Source organism: Brachypodium distachyon, chromosome 3 (assembly GCF_000005505.3).
Source record: "Brachypodium distachyon strain Bd21 chromosome 3, Brachypodium_distachyon_v3.0, whole genome shotgun sequence".
NCBI classification, from domain to species: Eukaryota; Viridiplantae; Streptophyta; class Magnoliopsida; order Poales; family Poaceae; genus Brachypodium; species Brachypodium distachyon.
This window is the reverse complement of record NC_016133.3, coordinates 26,112,110-26,118,548: the sequence shown is the minus strand read 5'-3', so window position 1 is coordinate 26,118,548 and position 6,439 is coordinate 26,112,110.

Below are 6,439 nucleotides of genomic sequence, written 5' to 3'. Positions count from 1 at the left end.
TTTTCTGATTCCAAAACATATATGGTTTGCCCAAATAGGACATAGCATGCATTTTCTAGGAATTAAACAAGACAAAACAATTTCTGGAATTTTACAACAAAGGAAAACACGCAGAGAACTAAAACTACGCGGGCGCAGCTAGCCTGTGTGGCTGACAGCGGGCCCGGACAAGCTAACGAGGCGGGGCGCGCTGAGCTGGCTGCCGCAGTCTCTGACCAGCGGGTCCCACCTGTCAGACGTGGCCAAAGAGTAAAAAGGTGGGGCTTTTACCCTGCGCCCACGGGAGATCGAACCCGGGTTGGTTTGACCGAGCGAACGGACGAGCGAGGTGGCCAAGCGGGCTGCGATTCGGATCTTACAAGATACATTGCGCAAGCCCTCTTAACCCATCCCAAGCGGGTGGCCTGGGAGCACGCGCGGCGGCCATGGCGAGCATGGACGCCGGCAACCAAGCTAGCGGCGGAGGGACACTCTAACTCGGAAAAACGGAAGCGCGCGGAAACAAATAGCCTAGGTGGCACGAAGGCCACCACAGTGTCCTTAAGGAGACGATGGTGCGGCGACGAGCCGAAGCTCGGCGGCGGCACGACGGGGCGCGCGGGCAGTGCTACGACGCTAGGGTGCATGAAAAACGACGCGGAAAGAGGCAGGGGGAAGAGAAACTCACCCCGGTGACGTGCGAGGAAGCTGACGAGGAATAGCCGAGCGGTTTTGCCCGAATTTGGTCGGAGACGAGCGGTGGCCGGAATTGGGGAAGATGTCCTAGGCATCGGTGTAGACGTCCGCGCTCCAATTCCTTGCACCCACGCGTAGAGGAAGGAGAGGCGCGCTTGACGATGCGGTTGGCTTGCCGTCGTTTGGCCGGGGACGGGGGCGCGTCGGCGACGAGCGCGCGGCCGAAGACGGGCGACGGCGCCGCGCGGAGAGAGAGGGAGTTGGGCTAGGGTTTTGCTGGCCTAGGGTTAGCAGGAGGGGCGTGGAGCAGCTTATAAAGGCGGCGTGGAGGCGTGGCTGTCGCTGTCGAAGAGGACGTGGCCGGGGGGGCTCACCGGTCGGGAGGGAGAAAAGGTGAGGAGGAAGACGGGCGTGTGAGAGGTGGCGTATTTCGCAGAATGCGCTTTCGCTGCGGGGAAACGGCACGCGGGCACTGCGCGAAGGAAACTGGGCCGCGGGCGCGGGCGGGCCGCGCGCGCGAGGAGAGAAACTGGGTTGCGTTGCGGGGCGGCGCGGCGCGCGGGGAAGGCGGGCCGAGGCAGCTGGGCTGGCTCGGGCCAAGTGAGCAGGTAAGGTTTTCTTTTCCCTTTTCTTTTTCTGTTTTTGCAAATAGTTTTTGGATTCAAATTTCAAACATTTTTTTTGAATAGCTAAGAAGTAGGAGAAAACAAATATGGTACTAGTATTTGGAAAATATTCAAATGGGGTCAAAGGTTTAAAACAAAAACCATTTGAATCTCATTTGAAAAATAGAGGGAAAAGGAGGGTGATTCATAATTGAATCTTCTAGCCAAATTACACAACAAGCATTCAAACCACAATTTGAGATGCAAGTTTAAAACTCATGTGACACAAATAATAGACATGGCATGGCATGGATGCAAATGTAATTGTCATGCAGCATTTAAATAAATTACAAACAGGTCCAAACAAGGGCTTAAATGTAAAAGTTGCTTCGGGCTGTTACAGAATAGTGGGGCCAGAGATCGTGCATCCGCCCCTCCAGTTCTGACGGGAGGAGGCGTAACGGCGGCCTACGGGGCCGGGCTTCCAGCTTGGCCTGTGGACCCACGCGTCGGAAGGGCGTAGCGTGGCAACCGACCAGGATAATACTGCCCGGGAGCTTAAGGTTGCCGGCCCACACCCAGGGGCTGCTGCCCTACCAGGGGCCCACGGGGGCCCACTGGCACGGGACGCGTGAGTCGTGAGCGATGAGATCCCGCTAGGTCGACTTCCCGGGAGGGGCGAACCCGGGAATTTGCCCGTTTGCTCCCCCGCAACTTGCCGGGCAACGGTACCAGGGCGCCTCCCGGGTACCGGGGCTCCGGGGGTCGCAGATGGAGCCGACGGAACAGTGGAGACAAGACCACACAACGGGCGCAGTGCATTTAATGCACCGACAGGAGTCACATCGGCAGGGCTAGTCTTGCTCAAGAAGTCTAGAGCGGTTTGACAATGCACAGTGCCCTGGGCGCTGCATGAAGCACATCTTGGATCTACAGTAGGGATAGTTTCGTGGCGATGACACGCGTATAAGAAACGTGTCACGCTGCATGCATTGGCACCTGTGGTATCCCCTTGACTATAAAAGGAGGACCAAGGCCATCGGTCAAAGGGTTCAAATCCCAGTCAGTAGCAAGGAGTATCGCTCCCGTTCATAGGAAAGTCTCTTAGGACAACAAGTAGCTCACCCAGGAACTCCTCGGGGGAACCTGTAAGAACACACACATTTCGTGAATACAACTCCAAGCAGGACGTAGGGTGTTACACCTCCGGGTGGCCCGAACCTGGGCAAATCCGAGTGTCGACATTTCGTGTCTTATGTCACGCCGGCGATCACCGGAGCGCTCCCCTCGCCTCTCACCAAACAACAAAGGGGGTGCCCAGCATCCCCGGTGCCGGAGACCCGTGCTCCGACAAATAGGTTTCTCATTGTTTTGTAATGCAACTCTAAGCTTATCAAGTGTATCTTCATGAATAGAACGCAAAGAGGTAAGCTCTGAATATATAGAATCACAAGACTTACAGGAATCATCATCACGAATCATAGACTTAAGTTGAAGCGATCCCCCCCTTCACCAAGGGTTCGATCTCTGTGCTTACTGTGCTAGTCCCTGGATCGACTCACTAGCACACACAGTTTCATGATGAAATATACAGAAACAAGGGTCAAAGTACTTTATTACATCGCATCATCCAGAATTTAATAGTACTTACAACCTCGCATGACCTCTGGGGCCATCATAAAACAAATACTGTTTCAACATCATAAAACAATATTTCAAAATACTGCAGCGGAAAAGGGTAGAACATAAGGGCCACACTACTCCAAGGTGAGAGCATGTTGGAATGTAAGCACATGACCCATGACAAAACGACAAACCTCACTCATCGTCGGATCCACCTGCATTGTTAATTGCAGCCACTACGTGGTCAATACATTTGAATGTATTGGCAAGCTCACTAGTTTGGTTAAGTGGGGTTTGGCTATTTTGCATAAAAGTATCATTATTCAAATCCTATCATTTTTAGACAAATAGTTTTGAATTCTATTGGACACGGGGTAGAAACACCCATGCTTCTATTAACCTAGGCACATTGAGTAGAAACATCAATGCTCCTACCCTCCTACCCAGTTCAAACCATTCATTTTATTAGGAAATTTGAATGAGTGAGACTTTCCTTACAGCTTCAATATCTAGTTGCTCATAATCGTCCGTAACCAGGGACACGGCTAAGTACTTAGTTTGACACTCTCGAGAGGTGGTACACTTTACCCACAAGAAATCGACGTGTTAATCCCTTGCTGTCCTCCAGATGGAGTAGCAACGACATCGATTACAGGAATTTTCAGAACATATTTCCCCAAACCACCTGAGGGACGCGTTCCAACCTACACTGCTACATACCGATGTCACCTCAGATCCAGGTTCATATTTCTTACATCCATCCTGGCAGAGCCCATAATACCATGTGGTTGTACTGGAAGCTACTAAACAGGAAACTAGTCCAGTCTCTGGTTATCCCGGGTGGCATCCCACATTGTGACGCAGGCACTCCCCGAATCGCACGGGGAGACGACCATGGACGCTCCCGAATCACACGGAGAGACGACTCAGCGGGCTCCATAGAAATGGACCTAACGTCATGACATCCGAAAACTCAAAGCAGCCCACCCAGGACGGTTCAATGAATTACTTGTTTTGCCATACACCAGGAAAATCATATTGTAATTCAATAGTATCACATTGTAATAATACCACCCTCGTATATTATCATAGCATAGCATTTTACTACTACGATGGCGATTGGTGGTGTGGACATGGCAAAGGTATCCTATACTACTAGGACGGATCATAGCTAGCATAGATACAATAATAATCCTAACAATGCAACTAATAAAATCTAATGCATAATAAAATAATGGGATGATGGTCAAAGTGAACTTGCCTTGGTAGTAGTTGGTATACAAGCACTATTCGCAATCACACAGTTCGCTCTCCGAGAAAACTAAACAATACAAACAATGCATACATAAACACACAATACAACCAAAAGAACCTGTATGCCATGATGCAATGCAAAACATGTGACATGAGTGGGTTGATTTTATTCAGGTGATCTACTGGTCCAAGGCATTGATAAATAAGCACATGTAATTAGGGTTTTAAACAAATCGCAAAGGCTAGGGTTTAAACCTTAAAATAAGGTTTTATTGGCATCAGCCAAATAAATCAATTCAAAATATTTATTTCTCTGTCCCTTTGGACAGAGGACATTAAAAAAAAAATTTGGGCACTGGTTTCATTCAAAAAGGACTTCTAAATAATTAGTTATGATTTAGATAGTATTAAACCTTATTCTGTAATTTGAATGTGATTCAAAAATTCAAATTTGAAATTGGACAGTGCCAAAGGATTCTACATTCCCTAAGGATTCCAAAAAGGTGTGGATCATTAAATTTGGCCAAAAAGATTAAAAGATATGATCATTTGAAGTTACAGGGGCTTTTCTGCAAAAGTGCCTTTTTAATAACCCGGGGGATTAAAATTAGATTTTTATCTCTATTTTACCGTGCCACGTGTCAGCATCTAATAGGCGCGTACCGGTTCGATTAAAATAAAAACCTAGTATCTAATCTGGACCGTGGGATCACGATCGGACGGTCGGGCAGCTAGGGTTTTTACCTTCGCGGCGGCGGCGGGCACCGGAGACGGAAGGGACGGCGGCGCGGGCACGGGCGGGTGGTGGGCGGCTCCTCCGGTGAAGCGGACGACGCGGGGAGGTCACCGGGAGGCGGGGCGCGGCACGGCGAGGTCGGGGACGCGGTCGGTGTGGCGCGGGGCGGTCGGAGGCGACGCCTAGGTCGGAGATGAGCGCGGCGGCGCGGGTGGAATTCCGGTGAGCTTAGGGGGACGACGGGGGTGGCGCTACGGGGCATAAAACGGTAAAAAGAGCGCGTCAAACGGTGTGGAACGGAGAGGGAAGAAAGAAGAGCCAAGTCGCAGCGGCTATGACTCACCGGCGAGGTCGGGGCGACGCGAAGCTTTTCCGGCGAGGGATTGGGCGGCGTGGGCGCAGCGATTCGGGGAGGCAAGAGAGGGGAAAGAAGCGCGGCGGCGAGGGCTTTATAGGGACGTGGGCTGCGCGTTTTGGAAAGGTCGGGGTGAGGAGACTGCGGCGGTGAGCGCGCGGGGACGGCGGCCGGGAATCGCGGCGGCGGCGCGGGCGCTTTCCTCCGGGAACGAAGGCCCTGACAAGTGGGCCCCATCTGTCAGTGGCAGCGGGCGCGGGCGGGCGGACCGGGCTGGCTGGGCCGGCTCGGGTGCGGTCGGGCACGGTCGGTTCGGGGCCGGTTCGGCCCAAGCGGTCGGACCGGTCCGGTTCGACCTTTTTTTTTCTTTTCTTTTTCCCTTTTTCTTATTTCTTTGATAACTTTTGATTTTGAATTCCAAATTGGTCCAAATAAATTCCAGATAATTTGTAAAATCATGTTTTACCATGATTCAACTTTTGGGAGTAATTTCCCCTCAAAATAAAATATATAAAAATACATTTGCCCTATAAATGCCTTTAGGGCTATATAACTATTTAAATAAAATACGTTTTCAACTCCAAATAATTATCCAAAAATTATGGGATAGCTCATATATGCAATAAACCCCTTTTATAAATAAACCTTATTGGTTTGAAGATCCAAAGTTCAAATGGGTGTAAACCCTAGGGTTTAAAATTGAAATAAAACCTTTTTCAAAGCCCTTTTGAGATTCAAATTTGAATTCAAATATGCAATTGTGGCATGATGCTCATGGATGCAATGCATATGTAAAAGTTTGAAATTTTGGGATGTTACAGACCTAACCCCCTTAAGATGAATCTCGTCCTCGAGATTCGGTGTGGTTTGCAAAGAGGTGTGGGTGGTCTTCTCGAAGGTCATCTTCGCGTTCCCACGTGGCTTCCTCTTCAGTGTGATGGTCCCACTGAACTTTGCAGAACTTGATAGTCTTGGACTGAGTCTGGCTCTCAGCTGTGTGAGGTCACTCTGCAGTTGGACTTCTTCTAGGCGTATCGTATCCCTCAGTGGTGTGTCGGCCATCTCGGGGTGACACTTCTTTAGTTGCGATACATGGAAGACATTGTGGACATTGGACAGTGCTTCCGGTAAATCCAACTTGTAGGCTACCTCTCCTTGTCGTGAGAAGATCTTGAAAGGTCCAATGAAATG